Below are 6,480 nucleotides of genomic sequence, written 5' to 3' on the forward strand. Positions count from 1 at the left end.
CAGACACCATAAAGACCAGAGGAGCCACTATTAGATACTGTCTGCTCCATACTCAGTCATGTCTAACTCTTTGTGGCCACATGTGACCCACCAGGCTCCTCTGTGTGTGGACTATACTGGCAAGAATACTGGAGTGGGTTGCCATTTCCTCCTCCAGGGAATCTTCCCGACCCAAGGATTAGACTCCTATCTCCTGTGGTTCCTGCATTGGCAGGCAGGTTCTTTACCACTGAGTCACTTGGGAAGCCCAGATATTGTCTAGCATAACCCTTTTTGTTTCAGATGGGGAAACTCAGGCCAGACTGGGGAGAGAGGCATAACTTGGTTAAGGTATAGGGTGAATTAGTGTCCCTGCTAGGCAAGAAATCCAGGTCTTCGGCTCCCAGTCTGTGCCACTGTCATAACTGGCCTGGCTGGGAGGACCTGGGGAGGTGTTGGAGACTCTGAGCAGGAAGTGAGTGGAGGAAAACTGAGATGCTCCCTCCCTGTAGGTTCACTGAGGCCCCTCCAGGCCTCTGTGAGTCCAGGAGTCCAGCACCAGGGGGCTCCTTGTTGCCTTTTCCACTGCTCCCCCCTCCCTGTTCCATGCCAACCACACGAGGCAGGTGCGGAACAGATGGAGCACCCTTGATCTGTCAGGGAGTTGACTGATAAACCACTATCTGTGGTGTACAGCAGAGGGGTATCTCAATAAATACTGATTTCTAAACCAATTAAGGGGCTTCCCTGGTGGCGGTAGTGGTAAAGAATCCACCTGGAATGCAGGGGCCGCAGGAGACTTGGGTTCGATCCCTAGATTGGGAAGATCCCCTGGAGCAGGGCATGGCAACCCACTCCAGTATTCTTGCTGGGAGAATCCCATGGACAGAGGAGCCTGGGGTTAAGGTCCATAGGATCCCAAAGAGTTGGACATGACTGAAGCAACTTAGCACATACAAACCAATTAAGAAATTAGAGCAAGCAAAACAGATAGAGACCAAATATCACCTTTACTCCACATGAAGCAAATCCTGAAGAACAAGGCTCATGTCTACAGGTAAGTGGGCATCCTCGCGGAAACCTAAAACTAGTCAGACTCACCGACAAAGTCACAGACAAGTGTGCACCGTCACCAGCCTCCCACACACACTGGGGCACAGCAGAAACGTGTTCCTGGCAGGCAGTTTGTACCCAGAGAAAAGGGCTGGGCCACACAAGTCTGACTCACAATCAGGTAACCCACTTGCCATTTCCTGGAGCAGAATGAGGGAAAGAGGGACTTCCCTGGTGATCCAGTAGTTAAAGGTCTATCTGCCAATGCAGGGGACATGGGTTGGATCCCTGGTCAGGGAAGATTCCCCGTGCCTTGGGGCAATTAAGCCCTCAAGCCACAACTACCGAAGCTCACTTGCCTAGAGCCCAGGCTCTGCAAAAAGAGAGGTCCGTGCACTGCAGCTAAAGAGTAGCCCTCGCTCACTGCAACTAGAAAAGGCCTGAGTAGCAGTGAAGACCCAGAACAGTCAAAATTAATTAATTAATTTGAAAAAAGAATTAGGGAGAGAGAGAAGAGAGGCCAGCTGTGTTATGCTGATGGGGCTCCCTACACACAGAAAGAAACATCAAGATTCCATTGTGTCTCTGTTTTGGGCTGAGTTCTATTCTTGTTATTCTCCCAGCGCTTGCTCTGCGGTTTGTTGTCACACATCACAGTCTGCCATCAAATTATATTACATTGTTTCATGTATAAGAACCTTAGAGCAGTGCACTTCCATTCTTCACGCCATTGTTGTCATACATTTTCTACATATATTATGAACCTCCAAATAGTGCAGCTTTACTTTTACTTTATACAGTCAATTATCTTCTTTACCAGTCAGCTATCTTTTTAAAAAATACTTTCTATTTACTCAAACATTTATCACTTCTTGTTCTCTTCATTCCTTTGTGTAGATCCAAGTTTCTACCTGGTAACAGTGTCCTTCTCCTGAAGAATTTCCTATAACCTTTCTTACATGGGTCTACTGGCAACAAATTCTATCACCTTTCATTTGTATGAAAAAAACAACCAATCTTCATTTTGAAAGCTGCTTTCTCTGGAAAGAGAATTCTAGATTAATAGGGTTTTCTCCGTTCCTTTCAGCACTTCAAAGATGTTGAATTCTCTTCTGATCTGCCTAGTTTCTAACGAGAAGTCTGTGTCCAGTTCAGTTCAGTTCAGTTGCTCAGTCGTGTCCGACTCTTTGCAACCCCATGAGTTGCAGCACGCCAGGCCTTCCTGTCCATCACCAACTCCCTTAGTTTACTCAAACTCACATCCATCCAGTCAGTGATGCCCGTTATCTTTGTTCCTAGGTACATAATGTCTTTTTAAAATTTCTGACTGCTTTCAAGATTTTGCCATTATTGCTGGTTTCAGCAATTTGATTATAATGTTCCTTGGTATTTATCCTGCTTGGGGTTCATTGAGCTTCTTTGGTCTGTGTATTTACAGTTTATCAAATTCGAAAAGATTTTACCTGTTATTTCTTCAAATGTTTTTGCTGTTTCTACTTCTCTCCTTCTGGAACTACAGTTTCACGTGTGTCGGACTACGTGATATTGTCCCATAGGTCACTGAGATTTAATTTTTTTCTCAATGTTTTTCTCTCTTTGCTTCATTTTGAACAGTTTCTTAGGCTATGTCTTCAAGTATATAAATCTTCTCTTCTGCAGTGTCTAAATAATTGTTCATTCTATCCAATGAAATTTTCATTTCAAATATTTTTCATTTCTAGGAATTCATTTGGGGCTTTTACTATTTACTTCCTCCTTATGTTCATGTTTTCCTCTAAATCATTTAAACATAATAAGTACATTTGCAAGAATTATTTTAGTATTCTTAAATACTAACTCCATCATCTCTGTCATTTCTCAATACATTTCCATTGATTTATTTTTCTTCTGGTTTACGGGTAAAATTTTTCTGCATCTTTGCATTTCTATTCATTTTTGATTGAATGCTGCACAATGTAAATTTGCTTTTGAGTACTGGATTTTACTGTAATCCTTTAAAGAGGATTGCACCCCAGTCTGGCATGACATTAAAAGACCAGGATGAACTTTTAGAGGCTTGTTTTTAAAAGTAGGACTAGAGTAGCTTTTCTTGAGAGGTAGTTTAGTCCTACTATGAAATATGACCCTTCTGGCATCTGTCGTCAAATACATAAGATGCTTCATATATTCAACAATACTGTGAATACTATGCAGATTTTGGGGGGCTTTCTCTACAAAGACCCCTCCTCTCCATTCCTCTGCCCTGCAAATCCTAGCCACCTCAATTCCCTGAACTCTAGTCTCTGTCTCATCAATTCACAAGACCATGTCTCTGTTTAGCTTCCTCATCTGTACACCACAGATCAGAATCACCTCCTGGCATAAGCCAGGTGCTTATGGGGCTCATCTCATTTGTTTCCCTTCTTTCAAGGATCATAATCCAGTGCTATCTGTTGTCCATTATCTAAAACCTGTTGTATCATATGTTTTATCCAGTGTTCTAGGTAAGTCTGTCTCTGTTACTCCCTCATGGCTGGAAGAAACCTAGAAAGAAATATTAGGAGTGAGGCAATGTTCTACCATTAACAGTTTCTGTATAAGAATGAGAGAGAATGAGGACCTGGATCATTTTAGGCTCATACCTGGGCTAAGGAGTGTTCTATTTGATTATCTGGCTACAGTGTATCTGTGGTACGATGGAGATAATCATGGAGAAGGGATCTCATTCTGCCCCCTCACTATCTGTAGCAGCATTTAAAATTTTTATCTGTCCCATATCCTTTCCCTCCTTCTCCTGGTCACAGTATCCACCCTCCTTTGGAGAATTCCATGTGGTTCTGATTGGGCTGCCAATCATGCATGTTGCCCTGCTCTGCAGGAGACAGTGATGGGTATGTGGTCCCTGCCCAGCCAGTCAGACCTCTGTATCCCTCTACCTTGGGTACTTATTCAGGGATGAGGACCTGACCCAAGGTGGACCAATCACACCCATCTTTAAGATATTTACATGGATGCTAGGAGTAAAAAGCTTTTTTTCTAGAGGCATCACTGTCTGAATGTTTTCTGCAGTTTTCTGCAGCCACATCCCACTCCTCTCCCCAGTCTTAGAGTAAAGAAGATCAGGGAAGAAGGCCTGAGGAGAGGAGCAGAGGGAGTCCTCGAAACGTGAGTGACATCTCTGCAGTCCCAGAGGCTGGCTCCCCCTCTGCACTTTCTGTTTATATGAACCAGTCAATTCCCTGGTTTGAGTGGGTTTTCTGTCACTTTCAACAACAACAACAAAATCTGCCTATTTACCTTCCATTTCTAGGTCTTGGTCCAGGTGTCTTCAAAGTGCACTGTATACACTCCAAGGGGGCATAGGATGATCCATCGAGAGTGGGAAGGAAGCGTAAGTCTCCTAGTTATGAGCAGGCATTTCTCCAGTGCAAAGACCTATATCTGCATGGCAGAATAGCGTGTGCAATGGCATGAAAACTAGATTCCATACTCCATGAAGCCAAGACTGGGATCTGCTTCATCCTTATCTTCCCCCACCGTGAGCTCATGGTCTGACTCATAGCTGACATCAAATAAGTGGTTGCTGGTCTTACTACACTAACTCTACAGGAGTTCATGCAGCATGGTCCTGGGTCCCCCACATAACTTAAAGAGCAACTTTCACAATGTCTGGAGCCCTAGGTGGCATGAACCTTGACTTCCAAATGAAACAGAACCTTCAGAGGGAAGAGTGATGGCGTGTACATCATAATCCTGGAAAGGACCTGGGAGAAGCTTCTGCTGGTGGCTCCTGCCATTGTTGCCATGGAAAACTGATGGCTGACATCAGTGTCACCCTCCCCAGGGATACCGGCCACCAGGCTGTAGTGAAGTTTGCTGCTGCCACTGGGGCCACTCCGATTGCTGGCTGCTGCACTCCTGGAACCTTCACTATTTGGAACCAGGCAGCTTTCTGGGAGCTGTGACTTTCACAGCTAGCTATTGGTTATTGATCCCTAGGCTGACTGCCAGCCTCTCACAGAGGCATCTTACAGTCACCTGCCCACTGTTACCCCATGTAATGAAGACACTCACCTGTGCTATGAGGATGCTGTCGTCACATGCGCCAGCAAGGGAGCTCCCCCACAGGGTCTGATGTGGTGGATACAGGCCCAGGAAGTTCTGTAGATGCCTGGCGCCATCTGCATGCCCATGGGAGGCTGTGCACAATCTCTTACTTCCGCAGAGGTCCTGAACAGATGGCAGAGAAAGAACAGGCTGTGTTACAAGGAGGAATTTCAGGGTGAATGGACTGCTCCAGCTCCTGGACTTACTGCTACGGGTGCTTAGTCACTCTGTCATGTCCAACTCTTTGTGACCCCATGGACTGTAGCCTGCCAGGCTCCTGTGTCCATGGGGATTCTCCAGGCAAGAATACTAGAGTGGGTTGCTATGCCCTCCTCCGGAGGATCTTCCCAACCCAGGGATTGAACCCAGGCCTCCTGCACTGCAGGTGGATTCTTTACTGTTTGAGCCACCAGGGTAGCCCATTCTGAAGTCACAGGTGGGTCTGAAGGCACAGGGCCCTGCCATGGCTATTTAGTTCCAAAGGAAGATAGAGCCCTTAGCCTGTAGCTCAAAATGGGTTTATAGCTCCCACTGCTCAGGCCACTGAATGGGTAGGAACAACCATGGAGTGGTCTTAAGCTATACTTTCCCAGCCCCTTAAGATAAAACTAAGATTGATTAAAAATAACAGTTTCTAAAATTAACAAATATTTGTTGGATAAACAAATGAATAGGGAAAAGACAGGAGTGTATAAACATATGCTTATAGAAGGATTAGGATACACAGGCAAGTGAATTCAGAAGAGTGATAATATGCATCTCGGTGAGGCAGGGGCCCGGGAATCCCTCACCTGGGATTTTTCTGTGCTAAAGAAAAAGGAGATTTCTATGCTAAGGGATTCTCTTTGCTGGAGAAAGACTGAGCGGTGCCGCTTGTTCCAAGTCTTCTTCAGTAGTCAGTATGAGATGCTAGAGACCTAGGGAGTGAGGAAGCTGCTGACACAAAGGGAATTTAAGAGGTGGAAATACCGTCGTCACTGAGCAGGATGACAATGGGGTGTGGGAGAGGTTCTGGTCACAAAGGAGGCTGAGAGGTATCAAGAGAGAAGCGCATCAATGAGGACCCAGGAACTTCCACTTCGGGAGCCTGGGACAGAAGATTTCATGGTGAGAAGAAAGTTTGGAGGAAACACGAGTTCAGTTGAGGGTCTCTTGTGTTTTTGAGTTGAGATGTCCAGGTGGATGTATCTTATAGATTGTGGGATTTATCAGTGATGGAAATAAATTTGGGAGTCCACAGGCGAGAGATAAGATCAAAACAATAAGACTGGTTATAGATGAGAAGGTTAAGGAATGAACTCCAGGTACAGCCAGAGGATGGGACAAACCCTGCAAAATTACACTACTACAGTCATCTAGAGA

At 45.2% G+C, this 6,480-nt stretch overlaps 1 pseudogene; it reads left to right on the forward strand.

Annotated features, from left to right (window-relative positions):
- On the forward strand, nucleotides 4,677-5,340 carry LOC102182101 (annotated as a pseudogene).

The sequence above is a fragment of the Capra hircus genome, chromosome 28, assembly GCF_001704415.2.
Source record: "Capra hircus breed San Clemente chromosome 28, ASM170441v1, whole genome shotgun sequence".
Classification (NCBI taxonomy): Eukaryota; Metazoa; Chordata; class Mammalia; order Artiodactyla; family Bovidae; genus Capra; species Capra hircus.